At 38.3% G+C, this 24,480-nt stretch overlaps 1 long non-coding RNA gene across 2 annotated transcripts in view; it reads right to left on the bottom strand.

The window, feature by feature from the left end:
- The window catches only part of LOC128650271 (uncharacterized), a 278,851-nt gene that overhangs the window by 47,472 nt on the left and 206,899 nt on the right, over nt 1-24,480 (bottom strand). The window contains exon 1 of one of the 2 annotated variants that reach the window (XR_008400738.1): nt 20,030-20,095. The exons of the other annotated variant lie outside the window; for it this stretch is intronic. This is a non-coding gene — a long non-coding RNA (uncharacterized LOC128650271). Of the gene's footprint in view, nt 1-20,029; nt 20,096-24,480 lie in introns of those variants that run through there. 2 annotated transcript variants of the gene reach the window in all.

Raw genomic sequence — 24,480 nt, 5'->3', positions numbered from 1 at the left:
CTGCTTGTTGGAGGGGCTGTGGACAGCTTGGAACTCAAGCGCACATCTGGTGGTTCTGCCCTAGAGTGTCCCCTGTTTGGCTTCAGATAACCAACCTTCTACACTCTCTAGGTATCATCATTACACTAAGTCCCCAAGTTGGCTTACTACATTTAGATTTTCCAGTTATTACTCCTACACATAAAGCCTTATCCATCTATGTCCTAATGGCTACTAAATTAGAAATAGCGAAAGCATGGAAACAACTCACTCCCCCGACCATTTCACAAATTTTAGCCACAGCCAACTTTATTTCAAAAATGGAAGCCTATTCATATTCTGCCCTAGATAAACTAGACTTTTATTTTGCAACCTGGGCTCCCTGGTGGGAAAAATTCCCTAATTGAACAAGCTGATAGCGTATTGACTTTGGTCACTTCCCACCTAATATTTTATTGTAAGCCGCCCTCCCACATTTTTCATTCTCCATCCCCTCTTGCGACCCTCTCTCTGTGTTTTCTCCATCTCTCACTCATTTATTCTATTTCTTTGATTATTCTGTATGAGTATATATATGTTCCCACTTATTTATGTTGATGTCTATATACGCTATATAATTTTGAAAAAAGAGAAAAGTACACACTGCAGTACCGAGCAACATTTTCTTACCTTGTACATTGTAACCTTTGAAGCTATACTAACGGTTGCTATCATTTCTTTTTTTTTATGTTTTATTGACAATACTGCCTATGTTTGAAATTTCTGTATTTAGAGTTTTTCTCAAATAAAAATTTATTTAAAAAAAAAAAAAAAAAAAGATATTTGATGAAGAATAATTAGAAAACGAGTGAAAAAATTTAACAGGTACTTATTTGAAATATTTCACACACATAATGAAGTTTTAATAAAGATTTAAAAAGTTTTTGGGTTTACTATCCCTTTAAGTGTGACCTCCCTTGGCCCTAAGCACATCTTGAACTCTATTGGGGAGACTGTCATGACGTTTTCTGAAGTAATCTTCTGGTATATTATACCAGGCTTCTTTCAGCACTTCCCAGAGTTCTTCTTTATATTTAGGTTGTCTTTTATTTATTTCTCTGTCCAGGTGATCCTATACTGCCTCTATAATATTAGGGTCTGAACTATGTGTTTTATCAGCTGTTTTTCATTCCAAATATGATTTCACTGCATTAGCTATGATATGAATCGTTATCATGCTGAAAAATAAAACCATTCCCAATCAGGTGCTTTCCAGAAGGAATGCCATGATGAATCAACATTACAAATTTATCTTGAACTCCTACTACTCTGCCCTTAATTTCCATAAGCAACATTACTTCTCTACTCTTATCTCTAATCTTTCTTCAAACCCAAAACGTTTGTTCTCCACTTTCAATACTCTTCTCTGCCCTCCCCCACCTCCTAATACAACTTCTCTGTCAGCTCAAGACTTTGCCAACCACTTCAATAACAAAATCAACTCCATCAGAAATGAAATCAGCTCTCAACATAATTCCATTCTCTCACCCCCTCATATGCTCTCAATCAACCATAACCTTAAACTTAGCTCATTCTCCCCTGTTACTGAGGAAGAAGTTTCAGCACTTATACTGCGCTCTCACCTCACTACCTGTCCCCTTGACCCTATCCCCTCACAGCTACTCCCCTCCCTCTCTGCCACCCTTACACCTATACTCACACACACTTTCAACCTCTCCCTCAGCACCGGTATATTTCCCTCATTGCTGAAACATGCACTGGTCACACCTATACTCAAAAAACCTTCCCTTGATCCTATCTCCCCATCCAACTACCGCCCTATTTCCCTCCTCCCTCTTGCATCAAAGCTTCTCGAAAAACTAGCTTATGCACGCCTATCCCATTTCCTTACAATAAACTCCCTCCTTGACCCATTGCAATCTGGATTTCGTCCCCATCACTCCACAGAGACAGCAATTGTTAAGGTTACCAATGACCTACTTACAGCGAAATCAAAAGGCAACTTCTCTCTGCTTATCCTCCTTGATCTGTCCGCAGTTTTTGACACTGTTGACCACCCTCTCTTGCTCCAAACCCTCCAATCCTTTGGCATATGTGATACAGCCCTCTCGTGGCTCTCTTCCTACCTGTCAAACTGTACCTTTAGTGTAGCCTTCTCTGGGGCCTCCTCTGCCCCGTCACCACTTTCTGTCGGAGTACCGCAAGGCTCTGTCCTCAGTCCCCTTCTCTTCTCAATCTACACGTCATCACTAGGTTCCCTAATAAAGTCCAACGGTTTACAATATCATTTGTATGCCAATGACACCCAAATCTACTTCTCTGCACCAGACCTTTCTCCTTCCTTGCTAACCCATGTCACTAACTGTTTTTCTCACATCTCCAACTGGATGTCCTCTCACTACCTCAAGCTAAATCTCTCCAAAACTGAGCTCCTTATTTTCCCCCATTCTTCTAAACTCTCCACCCCCAATCTCTCTATAACTGTCGCCAACTCCATCATTACCCCTACCCCACATGCCCAATGTCTCGGGGTCACATTTGAATCAGATCTTTCTTTCACTCCTCACATTCAGTCATTGGCTAAAGCCTGCCGCTTCCACCTTAAAAACATTTCTAAAATTAGACACTTCCTTACACAAGACACAACTAAGATTTTAATCTACTCTCTCATTCTCTCCTGCCTCGATTACTGCAACTCTGTCCTCTCTGGTCTTCCCACCTACCACCTAGCTCCTTTACAATCCATAATGAATGCCTCTGCCAGACTCATCTTCCTTACACGTCGCTCTTCATCTGCTGCACCTCTCTGCCAATCTCTTCACTGGCTTCCTCTTGCCTCTAGGATCAAACACAAAATTCTCATTCTGACATACAAAGCCCTCAACTGCACTGCTCTCCCCTATATCTCAGACCTTGTCTCTAGATACTCTCCCTCCCGTCCCCTTCGCTCTGCTCACGACCTCCTACTCTCCTCCTCTCTTGTCACCTCATCACACTCCCATTTACAGGACTTCTCCAGACTGGCTCCCATCTTGTGGAACTCTCTGCCTCGCTCCACAAGACTCTCTTCTAGTTTTAAAAGCTTCAAGTGCTCCCTAAAGACTCTACTGTTCAGGGATGCATACAACCTACGCTAAGCTTTCTTTATACCAGTTCCTCTCCTCCATTGCTATCCCCTGAACCCCCTTAGCATGTAAGCCTAAGAGTCCAGCTGTTTGTTGATCACCTTCTCAAGAGCTGACTACTACAACAGTGCAACTCTTGGCAGGGCCCTCTACCCATTTGAACCCTATAATTGTTTTGTTGTACTCCGTCTTTGTTAATAGCGCTGTGGAATCTGTTGGCGCTCTACAAATAACCGATAATAATAATAATAATTAAAACTTGAACTTTTCAGCATTCATAATCCCATCAATTCAGACAATATTGCCAATACCACTGAAATGCAGCCCCAAACCAGGGCGGACTCTCCACTATGTTTCACTGAAGGCAACAAGCATTCATTCTTCCATCTCTCTACAACTCCAATTCTTCTCACATATTGTCAAGGATTGAACCTAAAAATTTCAAACTTGGATTCATCACTCCATAATACTCTTTTCCACTGATTTTCATTCCAATCTTTGGGAGCTTTAGCATATCTTAGCCTTTTCACCCTGTTCCCTTTCCCCAAATGTTTCTTGGCTGCTACCCTTCCACAAAGACCATTCCTGATCAAGCTTCTTCAAACTGTAGAAGGGTCAACTTGGGATCCTGATAAAGCTGCCAGATGCTGATCCAGGTCTGTGCTAGACTTCTTCCGGTCTCTCAAAGAAAAAACTCTGAGAAACATTCAGATTTTGAATGTTTTCTTGGCGTTCCAGTCCTTTTTTTGTCCTTGATCACTCCTGATTCTTCAAATTTATTTATAAACAGCTTGAATACCACATCTTGAGTATCCAGTTTGTTTGCAGCAAAAGTACAATTTTATGTCTGTCAAATTCTGTGATCTTTGGCATTTTGAATAAAATTATGTGATTAAAAGTTGGTTTTATTAGCAAGCTTCCAATGAATTAAACTCATACCAAATGTGTAGGTAATGCTCAAGCATGTCTTGCACAATCGTGGTGTAATAGACCTTTTTTCACAGTAGTCAATATGACATGAAATAGTAGGACAAATATAGGTGTTAGCAAAGACATTAATTAGGGTCCCATTCCATTTAGGTTTACGAGAGTCAGGTTCCTGCTATTGCTCAAGTGTAAGGGGAGGTCAAACCAAATACTTGTCACTTTAGCCTATAGAAGCTGTTTTTTCTGTTTTTTAATACTGCATACAAATATCCTGTATTTTCTGGTTGTATTCTAATAAAGAGACTGATAAACAATTATATTTGGTCATTACACCATTGCTAAAACAACAAATCTAATAGTGGTCTAAAAATTTTGCACAGTACTGTGTGTGTGTATATATATATACATATATATATACAGGCGTACCTTGGAGATATTGCTTGTTTGGTTCCAAACCACCGCAATAAAGCGATTATAGCAATAAAGTGAGTCACACAATTCTTTTTGTTTCCCAGTACATATAAAACTTATATTTACACTATACTGTGGTCGATCGGGTTGATTGACACCCCCTGCTAGCGGCCGATTGGCCACGAATCTGCAAGGGGCGGGATTGCACAAGCAGTTCACTAGAAAATGTTTTTGAAGAGCCAGAAAAGGTACTCACATTGTCTAGAGCTTCAAGATCAAGCTCTAGATATAAGTTCACAGCAAACTCTTAATAGGAGACATGGCAAAGAACAATATCCCAGCTTCACAAGAAATAAATCAGAAGTGGTAAAAAAGTACTAACATTTTATTAAAAACAAGTCACAAGGCATACATATGAGACTGTCCCAATTATAGACCACGGCAAGCAAAAGACTGTGTATATCACAATGTCTGGTGAATGCTGTTAGAGGTCCGTTAAGGAACATGTCACTATGCTCGGACGTACGTTTCGCCAATCACAGCTTGGCTTTTTCGAGAATGACTTCAAGTTGGTTCAAGTGTCCATTTGTAGTTGTAACTCCATTTTTTAGATTTAAATATGTATATTGAAAATGGTCTATTAAAGACTAAGAATTATTTCAAACCTGTAGATGTTAATAGCTACATCTAATTAGACAGTTGTCATCTTTACAATTAGTTAAAAAACATCCCCAAGAGCCAGATAAGTAGACTGCGGAGGAATTGAGGCGACAAGAGTGTTTTTATGAGCAATCTGAACAATTTAGATTTTTTTATAGAAAAGAGATATCCAGAATAGAAAATTGATTCTATAATACAAGAAATAGGTAATGAAAATAGAGAGATCTTGGGGGGTTGGGTCTCCCATGCATGTCAGATTACTTAGACGCTATAACCTTACAAAGGGAGATGGACTGGCATAGGTCTATGGAAGTCAAAGCTTGGGTAGCAATAGATTCAAATATCGTAAAGGCCCCGGATGTAGGGGCTCTTTGTTGGGTCCCCAAAGATCTTAGACCACCCCAATGTACATAAATTGCAATACGTTGCCGTGTTTTTGAAACTTGGGATCTGATCACCAAAAAGAAAAAACACATCTCGAGCACCCGCTCTCCACTATTCCCAATCCCATGAAATGCTGAATTAATTGGAGGACTGGATAGGGGTCATAAGAGATTGACAGGTTGGGACTACACTACCCCACTAAGAGAATTTGTTACACAAGGGAAGCTTAAAAAGAGAGAGGATTTAACTGACATAATGGGAGGGAATTACTCTAGTTGGCTAAAATATTCTCAGCTTGCACACTTTGTCCACACGTCCCCATTTAAACAGGATTATTTGAGGGAGCCCACTCCATTCGAGAGTTTTTGTACTATTAAAGGAACGATAAAACATTCACTGTCATTAGCAAAAAGAATGATTCAGGGTGAACAAACCCACCAGCCGCCTTCATACAGGCGTCACTGGCATATAGATCTACAGACCGACATACAGGCAGAGGAATGGCAATATATTTTTTTGCGAACAAAGAAAACTTCAACTTCACCTCAGGCATTAGAACTTAATTTTAAAGTATTACCACGCTGGTATCTCACACCCGTGAGGTTACAATCTATTTACCCTGATACTTTGGGGAAATGTTGGAGGGGTTGCGAAGCAAGAGGAACCTATATCCACATGTGGTGGAGCTGCCCTAAGGTCCAATCCTTGTGGAGTTCTCTAGAGAATTATCTAAAGCCACTTTTAGGGACTGATCTTTCTTTGACACCTACAATTGCACTGCTGAATGATCTACCGAAATTAACATGTAATCTGAGACTTACCTTACTCCAAATGGGCCTGACAGGAGCCAAAGCACTTATAGCACTACATTGGAAGACCCCATACTCGCCGACATTGAAAACTGGACTGACAAAGTTACAGACCTTTTAATCTTGGAAGACTATGGTTATACTAGGAGGGGGAAGGTACACATATTAGCTGACATAAAATTCTTATGGGAAGACGGTGGGAGAAATGCCAACTCTACTCCTGGGAACAAAGCCTCCCAACCCATGGTTCAGACAATAGAATAGTAATACGCTCGTGTCAATCTAGTCCCCCCGTACCCTCTTTCCCATTCTCTCTTCTTTTTATCTTGTTATCTGCTTTTCTGAGGGGTTTGGAAAAGTCTAGTGAGGAGAAGTGAAATCTAATCAATTATCCAGGAAGGGATAGGTGTTGAGGGTAAATGCTACAAATACCACCGCTAAATTTTCCACAAAGATACAAGTCCAAGTCTAAAAGATACCATAAGATACCATAAGTTGCTGACAGGTATTTTCTATTTTCTTTTTCCTTTTTTAGTTCCTTATATTTATTTATGTGTGTGTCTACTTTGAATTTCTATTTTTATTTTTGTTTTCTTCTTATCCAGAGTAATAATGGTTAACGTTTATGGCTGTTTATCTATAAGTTAAAAGATCTCCTCCAGGCGTAAATACTTTTTGACTATAGCATAATATTAACAGTGCAGATGGAGGACAAACCAAGAATATGTATACCAATGCTGTTGCAACACTTTATTTTTGTTATGATTAAGAATAACATGTAAGATTCATTGTATAATTTCCATATAAACCAATAAAACTGTTTATTAAAAAAATATATATATATAAAAGACGCAAAAAAAAAAAATTGAGAGATCTTTTTGAAATATAATGATAAAAAGAATGATAGATTTGCCTGTAAAGACGGAAAAGTAGGACCTATTATTCTGAATTATTGTGCTCAGAATAAAGAGATAAAGAATATTATTACTAAACATTGGGAAGTTCTTAAGAGAGATTATGGTCTGAAAGACATTATACCAGATAAGCCATTTGTAGTCTTTAAAAAAGTAGAAAATATTAAGGATAGAATTACTAAACGTTTTCTTAAAGATAAAAATAAAGATTACTGGCTAAGGGGAAATCTTAAAGATTTCTATAAATGTGGCAAATGTATGGGCTGTAAAGAATTCTCTCAACAAGATAGAAATATTAGGTCCTTAGCAACTGGTATGAAGAAATAGTATGAGGTAAGACAAATGATTACTTGTTATTCAAATAATGTGATTTATCTATTAAAATGTTCATGTGATTTGATCTATATTGGAAAAACCTCAAGAAAACATTGAGTTAGATTTCGGGAACATGTATATAATATCAAAAAGGGTTTTGATAAACATGCATTATCTGATTACTTTAAAAGAAAACATAATTGTGATCCTAAACACATAAAAGTTATATTTAGGTATTCAAAAAGCTCAAATATATTGGAGAGGTAGGGATATAAATGCCACAATAGGAAGATTGGAAATTAAATGGATCTTTGATCTTAACACTTTTATTCCACATGGTCTAAATAAATATTTTGAACTGCATCATTTTTTAGAATAATATTCTCCTCTGGTTAAATCTTCTTAATAGATTAAATAAATCCCTTTTAGTTAACATCAACTCTATTATACTAGTGGTTTAGGGCTGCATCCATAATATTTTTGAGACAGTAAGGTTATCAGTTTGATTCCAGGCAGATGTCTTTTAAAATTTATTATATAAAGTTTGCAGTCAATGAATGTTAACATTGGTGAAAATTCCATGTATTTTGAACTATTTGATTAGCGTAGGATGCTAAGACCAATATTTAGCATTTTGCTGAGATTTTAGGACACAGGTTTGTTTCCTATATAAACTTATGCAATTTTTTAATTTTTATTTTAAATATATATTTTTTCCATATATTGTTAAGGATGTGTATTTTACATTGTGTGTATTACATATTGCTATTTAGCCAAGTATGTTCAATCTTTCTTAATGAGACCCTTAAGATAGAAGGACTCTGTCTAAACACCTGTGCAAGAATCCAGGACCCAATCAGAAGTGGAGTTACAACTACAAAAGGACACTAGAACCAACTTGAAGTCATTCTTGAAAAAGCCAAGCTGTGCTTGGCGAAACGTACGTCGGAGCGAAGTGACATCACAAAAGGGGCGGGGCCTTGTTCCTTACCGGACCTTTAACAGCATTCACCAGGCATTGTGATATACACAGTCGTTTGCTTACCGTGGTCTATGATTGGGACAGTCTCATATGTATGCCTTGTGACTTGTTTTTATTAAAATGTTAGTACTTTTTTATTACTTCTTATTCATTCCTTGTGAAGCTGGGATATCGTTCTTTGCCATGTCTCCTATTAGGAGTTTTCTGTGTACTTATATCTAGAGCTTGATCTTGAAGCTCTAGACAATGTGAGTACCTTTTCTGTCTCTTCAAAAACATTTAAAACCACAGAACTTCACTATATGTGTTTGTTTTTTCTCTGAGGTTTACCTGCTGTGAAATTACCATCATGATTACCTAACCTGGGACATTTATCCTTTTCTGTGCACCATCACATTTGTTTTTTGCTGTTTAATTGTTTTTTTGATTGTGATTTAAACAAGTTTATATATTGGTTTTTATCCTTTACATATATAGACATATAGATACACTTTTAAGCGCTTTCTAGTCAAATACCTTAAAGTACACAATATATTTTTAAACTACATTAGAAGTGCAGTCATTTACTTAGTTAAATGGACATGAAATCCAAAATTTTAAACACCTTTTCAATGTATTTCCTTCTATTATGAAATGTGTTTAGTTCTCTTGGTATCCTTTGTTGAATGCAATGAGTGCTAGTTGAGCACAACGATTGAACCAATGAAAAAACAGAATTTATGCTTACCTGATAAATTACTTTCTCCAAAGGTGTGTCCGGTCCACGGCGTCATCCATTACTTGTGGGATATTCTCCTCCCCTACAGGGAAAGGCAAGGAGAGCACACAGCAGAGCTGTCCATATAGCTCCCCCTCTAGCTCCGCCCCCCAGTCATTCGACCGACGGTTAGGAGAAAAAGGAGAAACTATAGGGTGCCGTGGTGACTGTAGTGTATAAAGACAAAAAAAATTTTCAACCTGATTAGGAAAACCAGGGCGGGCCGTGGACCGGACACACCGTTGGAGAAAGTAATTTATCAGGTAAGCATAAATTCTGTTTTCTCCAACATTGGTGTGTCCGGTCCACGGCGTCATCCATTACTTGTGGGAACCAATACCAAAGCTTTAGGACACGGATGAAGGGAGGGAGCAAATCAGGTTACCTAAATGGAAGGCACCACGGCTTGCAAAACCTTTCTCCCAAAAATAGCCTCCGAAGAAGCATAAGTATCAAATTTGTAGAATTTGGCAAAAGTGTGCAGAGAATACCAAGTCGCTGCCTTACATATCTGATCAACAGAAGCCTCGTTCTTGTAGGCCCATGTGGAAGCCACAGCCCTAGTAGAGTGAGCTGTGATTCGGTCATGAGGCTGTCGTCCGGCAGTCTCATAGGCCAATCGGATAATGCTTTTTAGCCAGAAAGAGAGAGAGGTAGCAGTAGCTTTTTGATCTCTCCTCTTACCAGAGTAAACGACAAACAAAGATGAGGTTTGTCTAAAATCTTTTGTTGCTTCTAAATAGAACTTTAAAGCACGAACAACATCTAAATTGTGTAATAAACGTTCCTTCTTTGAAACTGGTTTCGGACACAGAGAAGGAACAACTATTTCCTGGTTAATATTCTTGTTGGAAACAACTTTTGGAAGAAAACCAGGCTTAGTACGCAAAACAACCTTATCTGAATGGAAAACCAGATAGGGTGGATTACACTGCGAAGCAGATAATTCAGAAACTCTTCTAGCAGAAGAAATAGCACCCAAAAACAGTACTTTCCAAGATAATAACTTAATATTTATGGAATGTAAAGGTTCAAACGGAACCCCTTGAAGAACTGAAATAACTAAATTTAGACTCCAAGGAGGAGTCATGGTTCTGTAAACAGGCTTGATTCTAACCAAAGCCTGAACAAAAGCTTGTACATCTGGCACAGCTGCCAGTCGTTTGTGTAACAAGACAGATAAAGCAGAAATCTGTCCCTTTAGAGAACTAACGGACAACCCTTTATCCAAACCTTCTTGGAGAAAGGAGAGAATCCTTGGAATTTTTATTTTACTCCAGGAGAATCCCTTGGATTCACACCAACAGATATATTTACGCCATATTTTATGGTAAATCTTTCTAGTCACAGGTTTTCTGGCTTGGACCAGAGTATCTATCACAGAATTCGAAAACCCACGTTTGGATAAAATCAAGCGTTCAATTTCCAAGCAGTCAGCTGCAGAGAAACTAGATTTGGATGTTCGAATGGACCTTGTACTAGAAGATCCTGTCTCAAAGGTAGCTTCCATGGTGGAGCCGATGACATATTCACCAGGTCTGCATACCAAGTCCTGCGTGGCCATGCAGGAGCTATCAGAATCACTGAGGCCTTTTCCTGTTTGATCCTGGCTATGAGCCTGGGAAGGAGAGGAAACGGTGGAAACACATACGCTAGGTTGAACGACCAAGGCGCCACTAATGCATCCACTAGAATCGCCTTGGGATCCCTGGATCTGGACCTGTAACAAGGAATCTTGAAGTTCTGACGGGACGCCATTAGATCCATGTCTGGAATGCCCCATAATTGGGTTAACTGAGCAAAGACCTCCGGGTGGAGTTCCCACTCCCCCGGATGGAAAGTCTGACGACTCAAATAGTCCGCCTCCCAGTTGTCTACTCCTGGGATGTGAATAGCAGATACATGGCAGGAGTGATTCTCTGCCCATTGTATGATCTTGGTTACTTCCTTCATCGCTAGGGAACTCTTTGTTCCCCCCTGATGATTGATGTACGCAACAGTCGTTATGTTGTCCGACTGAAATCTTATGAACCTGGCTTTCGCTAGCTGAGGTCAAGCCAGGAGCGCATTGAATATTGCTCTTAGTTCCAAAATGTTTATCGGGAGAAGCGACTCTTCCCGAGACCATAGGCCCTGAGCTTTCAGGGAGTCCCAGACCGCGCCCCACCCCAAGAGGCTGGCGTCGGTCGTGACAATGACCCACTCCGGTCTGCGGAAACTCATTCCCTGAGACAGGTGATCCTGGGTCAACCACCAGAGAAGTGAGTCCCTGGTTACCTGGTCTACTTGAATTTGGGGAGAAAAGTCTGTATAGTCCCCATTCCACTGATTGAGCATGCACAGCTGTAATGGTCTTAGATGAATTCGAGCAAAAGGAACCACGTCCATTGCTGCGACCATTAGTCCTATTACTTCCATGCACTGAGCTATGGAGGGTTGAGGAATAGAATGAAGAACTCGACAAGCGTTTAGAAGCTTTAACTTTCTGACTTCTGTCAGGAAGATCTTCATTTCCATAGAATCTATTATTGTTCCCAGAAACGGAACCCTTGTGGACGGTGACAGTGAACTCTTTTCTATGTTCACCTTCCACCCGTGAGATCTGAGAAAAGCCAACACAATGTCTGTGTGGGCCCTCGCTTTGGAAAGAGACGACGCTTGGATTAGGATGTCGTCTAGATAAGGTGCTACAGCGATGCCCCTTGGCATTAGGACCGCTAGAAGGGACCCTAGCACCTTTGAGAAAATTCTGGGAGCGGTGGCTAAACCGAATGGAAGAGCCACGTGAAGGATGGAACTCTGAGGAAATTGTTTAATATCTTTAAATCCAGGATTGGCCTGAAAGTTCCCTCTTTTTTGGGAACCAAAAACAGGTTTGAGTAAAAACCTAGACCTTGTTCCCCGGAGGGGACTGGGTTTATCACTCCCATCTTTGATAGGTCTCTTACACAATGTAAGAATGCCTGTTTCTTTATCTGGTCTGAAGATAAGTGAGACAGGTGGAATCTTCCCTTTGGAGGAAGTCCCTTGAACTCTAGCAGGTATCCCTTGGAGACTATTTCTAGTACCCAGGGATCCGGAACATCTCTTGCCCAAGCCTGAGCGAAGAGAGATAGTCTGCCCCCTACCAGATCCGGTCCCGGATCGGGGGCTACCCCTTCATGATGTCTTGGTAGCAGCAGCAGGTTTCTTGGTCTGTTTAACCTTGTTCCAGCCTTGCATGGGCTTCCAAGCGGGTTTGGGCTGGGCCGCGTTACCTTCTTGTCTAGCGGCAGTGGAGTTATTAGCCGGTCCGTTCCTGAAATTGTGAAAGGAACGAAAATTAGACTTGTTCTTAGCCTTAAAAGGCCTATCCTGTGGGAGGGCATGGCCCTTACCCCCAGTGATGTCTGAAATAATTTCCTTCAATTCCGGCCCAAAAAGGGTCCTTACCCTTGAAAGGAATATTAAGTAACTTAGTCTTGGACGACACATCTGCCGACCAGGATTTTAGCCAAAGCGCCCTCCGCGCTATTATAGCAAAACCTGAGTTTTTCGCCGCCAATTTCGTTATTTGAAAAGCGGCATCCAATATAAAGGAATTAGCTAACTTTAATGCGTGAATTCTGTCCATGACTTCTTCATAGGAAGTCTCTTTCTGGAGCGACCTTTCTAGTTCCTCGAACCAAAAGGACGCCGCTGAAGTGACAGTAATAACACACGTAGCTGGTTGAAGGATGAACCCTTGTTGAACAAAAATCTTTTTAAGCAATCCTTCCAATTTTTATCCATAGGATCTTTGAAAGCGCAGCTGTCCTCTATAGGAATAGTTGTGCGCTTCGCTAGTGTTGAAACAGCTCCCTCAACCTTCGGGACCGTCTGTCATGCGTCCCTTCTAGGGTCTACTATGGGAAACATTTTCTTAAATATAGGAGGTGGGGCAAAGGGTACACCTGGCTTCTCCCACTCCTTATCCACTATGCTCGCTACCCTCTTGGGTATTGGAAAAGCGTCTTCGTGCACTGGGACCTCTAAAAATTTGTCCAATTTGCACAACTTCTCTGGTACTACTACAAAATCACAGTCATCCAGAGTAGCTAATACCTCCTTAAAGGGACAGTAAAGTAAAAACTAAACGTTCATGATTCAGATAGGGCATGCAATTTTAAACAACTTCCCTATTTACTTTTATCATCAAATTTTCTTTGTTCCCTTGGTGGTATTTTTGAAAAGATAAACCTAGCTAGGCTCAAACTGATTTCTATACAGTTGAAAACCGCCTCCTAGCTCAGAGCATTTTGAAAGTTTTTCACAGTTAGACTGTGCTAGTTCACATGTGTCATATAGATAACATTGTGCTCACTCCTGTGAAGTTATTTAGGAGTCTTCACTGATTGACTACACTGCATGTCTGTCAAAGGCACTTAGATAAGGAGGCTGTCTGCAAAGGCTTAGATACAAGGCAATCACAGAGGTAAAAAGTATATTAATATAACTGTGTTTGTTATGCAAAAACGGGGAATGGGTAATAAAGGGATTATCTATCTTTTTAAATAAGAAAATTTTTGGTGTAGACTGTCCCTTTAAGCAAAGCGCGGAGATGTTCTAGCTTAAATTTAAATGCTACTATATCAGGTTCTGCCTGTTGAGAAATTTTTCCTGAGTCTGAAATTTCACCCTCAGACAGCCCTTCCCTCACAGCCAATTCCGATTGATGTGAGGGTAAAATAGATAAGGCATCGTCAGCGTCTGATTGTTCATCCTTTTTTTATCTGTATTTAAAACTGAACAATCATGCTTTCTCTGAAATGCTGGCAGTTTGGATAAAAGATTTGCTATAGAATTATCCACTACTGCTGTTAATTGTTGCATAGAAATAAGCACTGGCGCGCTAGGTGTCGCCTGCGCGGGCAAAGCTGGTGTAGACACAGAAGGAGAGGATGTAGAATTATCCTCACTACCTTCATTAGATAAATTATCTTGGGCAACATTATGAAATGTAACAGAGCTGTCCTTATTTGTTTGGACGCTATGGCACAATTATCACAAACACTCAAAGGGGGAACACATTTGTCTCTACACACACAGAACATAGGTTATCTGATGGCATAGACATGTTAAACAGATTTAGGCAGGCAAACAATGCAATAAAAACGATTTTAAACAAAAACGTTACTGTCTCTTTAAATAATAAAATTACACACTTTATTTCTGAATGTTCAAAAAACTATGAAGGCAATATCCGATTTTTATGAAATTTGGACCCCAGTGTCTTAATGCTTAGAAAGTATTGCACAGCAAATATGGAGACTCTAGCTCTTAAAACAAGCAAACCAGAGCTAATTGTTGGATTTAACCGTTTTTATACACTACAATCCCTGCTACAGTATTGCTGCAGCATTTTACCTTCCTTAGGGGTCAACCATCCACAGAAATAAGCCTTCTGGAGTCACTTTCTGAGTCACAGGACCCTCTCACATGAAAACTGCATGCACTGCCTTGAAATCAACTGCACAGCTGAAGCACCAAAATGAGGCTTCCTCCCTGAGCACACTAGAGTGAAGGGGCCTTCCTGACTAGATTTAGGTGTCTAAAACATGCCAGATCAATAAAAAAACGTTCCCAAGTGTATATGAGCTTATAAAACAGTTCAAATGCCATGATATTGTAATAAAAACCAATCGATTTTGCCCCTAACAGTGTCTACCAGCATAAAAATCAAAAAGGGGAAGCCTGTTATCTTTTTTGCTGAGGTGAAAGAAAAATGGCTTACCATTTTCCCTGAGGGGAAAAATGACTGTCATCTAGCATTAGCCTGTGTTGTTAGAAGGAGACTAGTCATACCTGAAGCAGATGAGTCTGCAAACTGTTACCCCCAACTGAAGTTCTCTTGTTTCAACAGTCCTGCGTGGTAACAGCAATGGATTCTAGTTACTTGTGCTAAAATCATATTCCTCTTAACAGAAATCTTCATCACTTTTCTGTTGTAGAGTAAATAGTACAAGCCAGCACTATTTTAAAATAACAAACTCTTGATAGAAGATATAAAAAACTACAACTAACACCACAAACTCCTCACCATCCCCGAGGAGATGCTACTTGTTCAGAGCAGCAAGGAGAATGACTGGGGGGCGGAGCTAGAGGGGGAGCTATATGGACAGCTCTGCTGTGTGCTCTCCTTGCCTTTCCCTGTAGGGGAGGAGAATATCCCACAAGTAATGGATGACGCCGTGGACCGGACACACCAATGTTGGAGAAATGGCATATATGTGCACCCACCGAACAGCAGCTAGCTCCCAGTAATGCATTGTTACCCCTGAGGCTACCTATGTATGCTTGTCAACCAAGGAAACCAATAGAAAAACAAAACAAAACCGCTGCAATGTCAACTTTCAAGTATGAAAGTGCCCTTGTTTTTTAATAGTATTTTTAAAAACCGGGCACTCATTCATGAATATTTACCTTCACTTTAAACATATCTTGCTTTTTTTGTAAAAAATTTATTTTGTTCCACATTCCCTAGAGAGGCCAAAAATCTGCAACCTAAGTTGCTAGTTAGGAACAAGCACAGACAAGAGGTGTTGAACGTCCCTTTAAAACCACTGTTTGATCTGGAGTGACCTCTATTTCGAGAATCTTCCAAAAACCAATGCAAAGCACTTTGTATAACTCTTCCAATGGATTGTAATAGCCCCGTTGTGACAGTAATAATGTAAAATATTGTTTGTCTCTGTTTTTATTATAATGATACAAGCCAAACACAGAAAATATTAACAGATGCTTAACAATACAAACTGTTACAATAAAGAAACTTTATAAGATTTCAAAATAAAATTTCTATAAAATGCATTTAAATGTCGTCTGTGGCAAGTTATTGTAAAATGAATCGTAAAGTGAATAAGTAAAAATACTAATGTAGCTACAAAACCACCTTCTAGAAAAAAATGATTGACTCTCACGCCTATATTGTAATCTAATAGTGTACAACCATTTTGGGACATATAAAATCTTCCATAAAAAATCTAATATGACAATGTTTTAGTTATACTGTGAGAATTAGTGCCGTAGTCAAAAAGTCCATAATTATATCATATCTAACTCTCCAGAAGAATTTGCATATCTTGTAATCTTTACTGGGCACTTCCAACATTAGTAATGTTAAAATAATCACACTCTACGTAAATATCTATTATAAATTAAGGCTGCTCACAGTTTACTGCAATATGAGTTTTTATTTCAAGGAAAAAAAGCAAATGGTTTTGGACTGCAGTGTATTTGTTTTATAGACTTGGACATACCCCATAATTTAGAGCTCTCTGTAGTTCTACATAAAATATAGTTTACTTTTTTATTCTCTCTGTATTAATTTAACAATAACAATTTTATACTATCGTGGCATGATAACAACACCATATTTTATGTAACTCTTATTCATCTTAAAAAAACATTCTAGTATAAAATGAAATGCTTTATTTAAAGGGACAATCTACATTTTCCAATTTACTTTTATCACCAATTTTGCTTTGTTCTCTTGGTATTCTTAGTTGAAAGTTTAACCTAGGAGGTTCATATACTAATTTCTTAGACCTTGAAGGCCAACTCTTTTCAGAATGCATTTTAACAGTTTTTCACCAGTAGAGGGTGTTAGTTCACGTATTTTATATAGATAACACTGTGCTCGTGCACGTGAAGTTATCTGTGAGCAGGCACTAATTGGCTAGACTGCAAGTCTGTCAAAAGAACTGAAATAAAGGGACAGTTTGCAGAGGCTTTGATACAAGATAATCACAGAGGTTAAAAGTGTATTATTATAATTATGTTGGTTATGCAAAACTGGGGAATGGGTAATAAAGGGATTATCTATCTTTTAAAACAATAACAATTCTGGTGTAGACTGTCCCTTTAATCTAAGGTAATACTTTAATATGACTAAGATGTAGACTGTCCCTTTAATTAAAGCTTGTGAGGTTACCAAGGGACTTGCTGCAAAAGGTAAGAACATAATTAAAATTCATTGAACATCACGTCACCAATATTTTTCACAGTTTGGTTAATGGGTGTTCCTGGTAGTGCTATTATTGTTTATTTGTATAGCACCGCCAAATACTGTAGCATTAGGGATTAACATCTATAGTTGTGTGAGCTCCCCAGTATGTGATATCCTGCACATCAAACCCTTAGGAAATACTTGTAAAATGGTTTACTGCTAAATGTTATTAATTGAAAAATATCTTTGTATTTGTTTTGTTATGACAAAGTATATAGAATGAAAGGTGTCTCTAAAAGTGTTTTTGTGATGCCTCTGTCTCTAAAAGTGTTTTTGTGATGCCGGTATCCTTCAGAGTGGTACACGTTCTATGTGCTTTAAGGTGAAAAGTAAAAAAACAGGCAGTTTCAAAATGAAGAATGACTGGCAACTCACTTATGTGACGAGGGTCAGGTATAAACCATCTGAATTCTGCAATTATAGAGCTATGAGATGCAGGGGTGCAATACTAATCCAGGAGAGCCTTTTATCAGTGCAGGTTACAGGTCCATCTATCTATATTCAAAATCACTATACAGAGTAGCATGTATATTATTACTATTGCTTAATACTGAGTTACATATGGGGGGCCCAAAAAGTTTTGCACCAGGATAACTTTTTCACTTTAAATATGATATTTACCAACAGGTTTTATTGAATCTCAACCTATGTCTGTAAGCCTGATTGGCTCAGTGGCATTTTCTGCTTGGGCCCAGCAGTTCTCTGCAGCTCCCAAACAGTAATTTAACTATGTGTTTAACCCCCATAAAAGAGTTAAACACCTAGCATTGCAGGGTTGCTAGTGATACAATGATATGCTCTAATGAATGAAGATGATTTATATGAAGAATGTTGTTGTATCAAACTGTATCACATTGCAAAATAAAGAGGTTTTTTTCAGTAAATACTCTATAATTTTAATTTTTTCCAAGTAAAATTTGTTAGCTCTTTAGAATACATTGTTTTCAACAATAACATTTTTCTTTCATGATTCAGATAAAACATACAATTTTAAACAAATTTCCCTTTGACTTATATGATCTAATTTGCTTTGTTCTCTTGATACCCTTTATTAAAAGCATACCTAGGTACACTAATACACTACAGGGAGGTAACTGCTGATTGGTGGATGGCTGCACCTATATGCCTCTTTTTATTGGCTAACCTGATGTGTCCAGCTAGTTTCCAGTAGTGCAATGCTGCTCGTTCAACAAAGGATACCAAGGGAATGAAGCAATTTGGATAATAGCAGTAAATTGGAAAGTTGTTGAAAATGTGCATGCTCTATCTGAACAATGAAAGAGAAAAAAAGTCACTTTAGTTTGTCACCAATAAATATCTGTGATGCTTATATACTCTATCTGAATAAACTCTTCAAAGCACTCTCAAGTTATTTCTCATTTCTCATTCAAGTAAAAGCCCAGCATAGGGTGAAACATGTTGATGGTATACAGGCTGAACATTTCTGATTACTAACACACAGGCACAAATCTACGTATAACTTCTGATCCAGTGTCTAATCTTTTGAACATCGTGGAACATTTAAAAATAACCCGGGTTATAATATATGCTCTATACAACACTACTTGTGTGCTATCAGCACTAAGTGCAAGGAGACTTTGTGTTGCAATCTTTTAAGGTTGCAATTACTTTTAAAAAGTTCTTTTGTATCCAATCCAGCCCTTAACCGGAACCGCTACATAGCTGATCAGAGCTGTGACATAAGGGAAAGTCACAGGATCACCACAGAGGAGCCACACAACACGCCAAACACACGCTTAAAAAACTGCGGTAAGAAACAAGAGCTAGGAGCATAGCACTTGCAGGTAAACTAAAACTGCTGATACAAAGTGTCACTTACCTGTGGAACAGTTCGCTTACGACCTTGAGAATAATATGCTTGCAATAGTAATGTATGCTACCACAATCTGAAGTGGGAAACTCGTTATAAGAGACTTGCAATAAGAGACATTGCTTTTACTTGGCTCTTCAAAGTAGCGCCAAAAGTGTGTTTATGTCCTGCAATACTAACTTCTACCAGTACGTCTTATAATAATATATACATTTTTCCTATGGTGGTATGTGGTTCATAACATCTGAATGCATATTTTTTTAATTAGTTAATGGTATATGTTATTTATATAGCTGGCTATACTAACATAGGGTATCCACTTATCCAGATTTGTTAATTTGGAAGAGTTTATACATATACATTGATTTTATCTGCTATATGACCCCTGATCAGTTGGGATTTATTTTTGCTTTATCATTTTATTGTAATTTGAGAATGTTTTTATATTTTTATATGCCATTCTTTAGGAGTGGTCCTATTTGTATGGGAGACGTCCCAAATTTTACTATTGTGAATGTATACTTAACCTGAAGTATCTTTGTAAATACATTTGTAATAATCTTTGCCTACTCTGCTTGGGGTAAATTTTATAATATTGCATATAAACATATCCAGTTAAATTAAGACTAATCTATGTTCACACCAATCTATAGTCATCATTTAGAAATCCTTAGGTATTGCATTTGTGGTTTAGTCTATATAAATATATGTACAGACAATCACAGTCTCAATAAGGCTAATTCTCTTTAACACCTATCTAAGGTAGCATATTAAGATATCTTTAGCTTCTCCTAGCGCCCTCTAAATACTACATTCAATTTGTTCTTTAATTATATAACATACTTTGGAGGAAGGTGTGTTTTTTAGAAGGGTTTGATATCTATATTTTTTGGCCAGCGCAGTACTTACTAACATATATTTTTCTGTAAACATCTTTTCCCTGATACTGTGAGCGTAAAGTAGGTCAAATTGGTCTCCCCCCAGTAAAGAAGTCCTTTAGGATGAGATCGGCTTCCAGGATGCTTCAACTCCGCGCCGCCAGGATGAAAAGGTGTCACCGCCTGGATGAAGACTTCTGGCCGCCTGGATGAAGATAGGTTTATTTAGTGGCGGTGATGTGGGAGGCCCGGAGGTTTAGGGGTTAATAGGTTTATTTAGTGGCATCGATGTGGGAGGCCGGAGGTTTAGGTGTTAATAACTTTATTATAGTGTCAGAGATGTCGGGGAGCCACAGATTAGGGGTTAATAGCTTTATTTTAGTGTTGGCCATGTGGGTGGGCAGCAGATTAGGGGTTAATAGGTTTATTTAATAGTAGCGATGTGGGTGGGCAGCAAATTTGGGGTTAAAAAGTTTTAAAAAGTGTTTGTGATGCAGGAGTGCGGCGGTTTAGGGGTTAATAGGTAGTTTATGGGTGTTAGTTTACTTTGTAACAGTTAAGTTATGAGTTTTGTGAAACATTTTCACAAAATCCATAACTACTGCTCTCAGATGGCGGTATGGATCATGTCGGTATAGAGCATAACGCAAGCTTTTTAGCCTGAACGCACAACCTGTAATACCGGCGCTATGAAATTCCCACACAAAAATGTAATTTTTTTGAGTGCGGAATGGACGTTGCATTACAGACTAAAATACTTGCGGTATAGTTATACCGACACGACTCGTAATATGCATTCTTGGCCATTACGCTGGAATGGCCATTGTTTCAGCGTTAAAAGCCGTACACTTGTAAACTAGCCGTATATGTGTTATTTCCCTCTAGTGGTAGGTTTAGGCTAAATATCAACAAAAATAAAGGGAGGATCTTTCCCCTCTTACAAGCCTGTTTTGCATTAGACTAAAGGCCTGTGAAACAAGGCTCTAAATTTAAAGAGACAGGTGAGAACTAAGAGAGTGTGTATATTATAACTTTTTCAAGGCCTTTATTGGTTAGTATCAGATGCGAAGTGATAGTTTATGGACACATTTTTACTGCGTAACAAGATGTCGCCCTAAAAATCAGGGTGAAAAAAAAGAAGATTATCATTAGTTTTGTTTACAGAAAAACCATTGGTATCTACTGAAAATACATTGGATAGAGAAGGTTTATCTATTATCTCGTAGATACCAGAAATATTAATCCGAAAAATAGATGGGGTTCATAAAGAGGTTCAAAAGGATATACAGGTATTATCTGAAGACATTATGAATTTTCAAATGAGACTAGGAGAATTAGAGCAAAGAATATCTGATATTGAAGAGATGTTTATAAAAATTTAAATGAAATAATTGTGGAACTAGAAAAGCAGAATAAATCTTTAATGTCAAGATTAGAAAATGTAGAAAATCGTTCAAGGCAAAAAAACTTTAGAATCATTGGTATTTCAGAATCTAAAAAGGTAAACGAGTTAAAGGAATTTGTAAAAGTGCATCTCTGAGCATTATAAGGAGTTCCTAAAGAAAAGGGCCCATTTACTGTTGAAAAAGTTAAAATAATTAATGTACTGAGGAAAAGTAATTACTCAAGGGACTTCCCTAGACCAGTAATTGTGGAATTTGTGAGTTTTAACACTAAAATGATATTGTTCAATGCATATAAACAAAATAACTCAGACTCATACCAAGACAGGAAAATTTCCATTTATAAAGATTATGCAGCTGATACAACGAAGGCCGGAAGAGAAATTATTCCTTTATGTAGCTAATTAAATAAAAAGGGCTTTAAAGTCTTTGTTATATTCCCATTTTAAATTAAGATCCTACTGCAGGATGAGATTAAGTTTTAGAACAATAAAGAAGAAGTAACTCACTTCTCACTCACTAAAAGGTAAGGTTGAATTTTGGTAGGAATATCAGGTGCTAGGGTTTTTTTTTTTTACAGTGGTTTAATTAATAAATAGTCCTTAGAAAGTTAGTTCACTGATTTTTTATTGTTATATATAAATTTGGTTTAGGAAACCACTTCCCCATTTTTTTATATAGATGTCTCATACACAATTTAGTTTTTGCAAAACACTTTATTATTATGGGATATTGATAAATTATATTTTTTTTCTCCTTAATATATATACACAATGGTCTTATTTATAAATAGACCCTAGAAAGTTTTTTCACATAATATGTTTTCTTTTTTTTCTTATTTTAATGAATGTTTAATATTAAGAGGATAGATATATTTAGATGTCTTATACACAATTTAATTTTTTTAAAACACAATCGGCTAGCTAACGAGTTGTGCGTTAGGGTAAAAAAGCAGCGTTAAGAGGCTATAACGCTGCTTTTTTACTACTGCTGCTATTACAAGTCTTGAAGGTTTAGAGGCACCGTACACATCTTTGGCCTTACCGCAAAACGACTTACGTAAACTTTGTGAAGTCTTTTTTCTATGGGACTTCCATAGCGCTGATATTACGAGTCTGTCCTGGGAGGCCAAAAAGTGAGCTATACACCCTACCCCGTCAAGAGTCCTAACGCAGTTAAAAGTCAGTAGTTATGAGTTTTATGGTACAACGCTGTAGCATAAAACTCATAACTAAAGTGCTAAAAAGTACACTAACACCCATAAACTACCTATTAACCCCTAAACCGAGGCCCTCCCGCATCGCAAACACTATAATAAAAATTGTAACCCCTAATCTGCCGCTCCGGACACCGCCGCCACCTACATTATATGTATTAACCCCTAATCTGCTGCCCCCAACATCGCCGACACCTACATACTATTTATTAACCCCAAATCTGCCGCCCCCAATGTCGCTGCAACCTACCTACATTTATTAACCCCTAATCTGCCGCCCCCAACGTTGCTGCCACTATATTAAAGTTATTAAACCCTAAACCTAAGTCTAACCCTAACACCCCCTAACTTAAATATAATTACAATAAATCTAAATAAATATTACTATCATTAACTAAATTATTCCTATTTAAAACTAAATACTTACCTATAAAATAAACCCCAAGCTAGCTACAATATAACTAATAGTTACATTGTATCTAGCTTAGGGTTTATTTTAATTTTACAGGCAAGTTTGTATTTATTATAACTAGGTAGAATAGTTACTAAATAGTTATTAACTATTTAATAACTACCTAGCAAAAATAAATACAAATTAACCTGTAAAATAAAACCTAACCTAAATTACAATAACACCTAACACTACACTATAATTAAATAAATTAACTAAATTAGATACAATTACCTAGATTAAATTAAATTAGCTAAAGTACAAAAAAACCCCACTAAATTACAGAAAATAATAAACAAATTACAGATATTTAAACTAATTACACCTAATCTAATAGCCCTAGTAAAATAAAAAAGCCGCCCCCAAATAACCCCCCCCCAGCCTAAACTAAACTACCAATAGCCCTTAAAAGGGCCTTTTGCGGGGCATTGCCCCAAAGTAATCAGCTCTTTAACCTGTAAAAAAAAATACAAACAACCCCCCCAACAGTAAAACCCACCACCCACACAACCAAACCCCAAATAAAATACTATCTAAAAAAAACCTAAGCTCCCCATTGCCCTGAAAAGGGCATTTGGATGGGCATTGCCCTTAAAAGGGCAGTTAGCTCTATTGCAGCCCAAAGTCCCTAACCTAAAAATAAAACCCACCCAATACACCCTTAAAAAAACCTAACACTAACCCCCTGAAGATCGACTTACCGGGAGAAGTCTTCATCCAAGCCGGGCCGAAGTCCTCAACGAAGCCGGGAGAAGTCTTCATCCAAGCCGGGCGAAGTGGTCCTCTAGACGGGCAGAAGTCTTCATCCAGACGGCATCTTCTATGTTCATCCATCCAGCGTGGAGCAGGTCCATCTTCAAGACATCCGACGTGGAGCATCCTCTTCATCCGACGACTAAAGCTGAATGAAGGTACCTTTAAGTGACGTCATCCAAGATGGCATCCCTTAGATTCCGATTGGCTGATAGAATTCTATCAGCAAATCGGAATTAAGGTAGAAAAAATCCTATTGGCTGATGCAATCAGCCAATAGGATTGAAGTTCAATCCTATTGGCTGATCCAATCAGCCAATAGGATTGAGCTTGCATTCTATTGGCTGATTGGAACAGCCAATAGAATGCAAGCTCAATCCTATTGGCTGATTGGATCAGCCAATAGGATTGAACTTCAATCCTATTTGCTGATTGCATCAGCCAATAGGATTTTTTTCTACCTTAATTCCGATTGGCTGATAGAATTCTATTAGCCAATCGGAATCTAAGGGACACCATCTTGGATGACGTCACTTAAAGGTACCTTCATTCAGTAAGAAGACTCCAGATGAAGAGGATGCTCCGCGTCGGATGTCTTGAAGATGGAGCCGCTCCGCGTCGGATGGATGAAGATAGAAGATGCCGTCTGGATGAAGACT

Source organism: Bombina bombina, chromosome 2, assembly GCF_027579735.1.
Source record: "Bombina bombina isolate aBomBom1 chromosome 2, aBomBom1.pri, whole genome shotgun sequence".
Lineage (NCBI taxonomy): Eukaryota > Metazoa > Chordata > Amphibia > Anura > Bombinatoridae > Bombina > Bombina bombina.
Note: the sequence above shows the minus strand (reverse complement) of the source record. Positions and strands in the feature narration are given on the sequence as shown.